The sequence below is a fragment of the Sinocyclocheilus grahami genome, unplaced genomic scaffold (genome assembly GCF_001515645.1).
Source record: "Sinocyclocheilus grahami isolate Dianchi unplaced genomic scaffold, SAMN03320097.WGS_v1.1 scaffold17897.1, whole genome shotgun sequence".
NCBI lineage: Eukaryota > Metazoa > Chordata > Actinopteri > Cypriniformes > Cyprinidae > Sinocyclocheilus > Sinocyclocheilus grahami.
The window spans coordinates 915-2,802 of record NW_015516845.1 but is presented as its reverse complement, the minus strand read 5'-3'; the positions used below and the strand labels follow the sequence as shown (position 1 = coordinate 2,802).

General features: G+C 37.2%; 1 long non-coding RNA gene across 1 annotated transcript in view; it reads left to right on the top strand.

Moving 5' to 3' along the window:
• Positions 1–1,790, top strand: part of LOC107579520 (uncharacterized) — a 3,135-nt gene extending 1,345 nt beyond the window's left edge. Inside the window, exon 2 of the long non-coding RNA XR_001608485.1 lies at positions 151–1,790. This is a non-coding gene — a long non-coding RNA (uncharacterized lncRNA). The remainder of the gene's footprint in view (positions 1–150) is intronic.
• Positions 1,791–1,888: the final 98 nt, after the last annotated feature.

Below are 1,888 nucleotides of genomic sequence, written 5' to 3'. Positions count from 1 at the left end.
TTTACTGAACTAAATTATTTTTATTACTATAAAAAAATCTAAATGGTGGTGGGGGTCGGTTACGCGGTGGGCTAGTGACGTAACCGGTGTTGCGACTTAACACTGGTATCATCCGTCAGCACCGTCTATCGTGGCAAGCCTAGTGTATAGGCATAATATTTGCTCCGATGTTTGGAATTGGCTTTAATGGAATAGATTGCCAAGGGCATTAGATATTCAAATCACTGCACGAAACCCAGTTACATTTAAAGATACTTATTATCAAGGATTCACCTTGTACAGCTTCAATGGTCAAATTCAGTCCCAGAATTCCTCTGTGAGATACTTACTCCATAAGTCTTAAGAAATTTCCATTTAAGTTGAGAAGCGAGCAGCTGCATGGAGAGTAACCTTTCCTGTGTGTACAGCTTAGCTGTTTAAATCTTTCTGTACAACAAGTGGGCTGAAAAAAACGACATGGATATAACCAGTAAAATAAGTAGAATTACCGTTTTTACTTTCCTTAACTCAAATGTTAAGGGTTTATTCCATTTCATTTCTCATATTTTTTTCAAAATTTTAGATTTAAAAATTAAAGCATTGTTGGAGATATTTTAAAATCTCACTTGCGAGGTAGATTTCGTCAAGAATGAGAGATATTGTTATGGATATGAGGGTGGTTGGTAAGCCCCTCTTATTGTATAGGTAGGTGAGGGTTGTGGTAAGGCCCTCTGTTAACTGATAAAAATGAGGGTGGATGGTAAGGCCCTCGTGTTGGGTAGGTGCCTTGAGGGTGTTTGGTAAGCCCCTCTAGTTTGGTATGGTAGTCTGAGGGTTGTTGGTAAGGCCCTCTAGTTGAGATGTAAGGAGAGGTGTGTGCGAAAGTACTTGAGGGTTTGATGGTAAGGCCCTCAAAATAGGTTTCAACTGAACGTCATCGACAGTGCAGACCAGAGTAGCTTCGTGGATTTCATCGTATCACTTGTTGACGGATTGGATCCCTTATTCCTTGATTCAAGGTTGTCCAGTTTTGGTTAAAAAAAATAATAAAATTGAGTATCAAATACACTGAAGGACATTTTGATTCAAGGCAGCTGGAATCACCAGGCTACGTTTCCGTGGGGTTTTCCATCAAGGACTTCATCCTTGGCCAGGTGTTATGGTAAGATAGCATCTCCAGGTAATGTGGTAACACTGAGATAATGACTAAATACTTAAGGGCTTAGACTTTTACCTTAGACCAGCAGAAGGAAAAGGGCCTAAAGGTATTGGCCATATTGAAGTGTGAGAATTTTGTAACCTATTTAAAAGCTGTTGTTCTAGTATATCTCATATTTATAATCTAAAAGTAAAGCTCTGCAAAATGTTTTATTTTTTCCCCTTTGGTTTGTCGTGACGTGTGTGTGAATGGTGCTTTGATGCTTATAGAAATTGTGTATGAGTGTGAATGAATGTGTAAGATTTTGGAGAATGGAGAGTGTGGCTTTTAGCTTAATTGTATTCACTAAGTGCCTTTTTTCTTATTGTTGCTTTAAGATTTAATGAGAATAAAACTGTTAATGGGTAATTATTGTGGATTACCCTAAATTTGGAGATGATCTGTGTGGTCCAAGCTGTTGACTGCAATGCTTCCTTGTTTTTGTGATTTACCTTGAACTGCCTCGATTTATATTTGCATCACTTAAGTTCTGTAGCACTCAAATGTTCCTTCATATTTCTTTTTGAACATCAGAGAGATTTTTTTTCAGAATTTTACTAAGCTTTTCAAAGCACATGCTTTAGTTTCTTTGAACTTTGTCAAATGGTGTCTGGATTTTGATTTTTCATACTGAGTATTTAGATGCCCCTGCGACATTTTTAGGGCCCTATGAAATCCATTTTATTTATTTTTTCAAAATTCCTTTTTTTT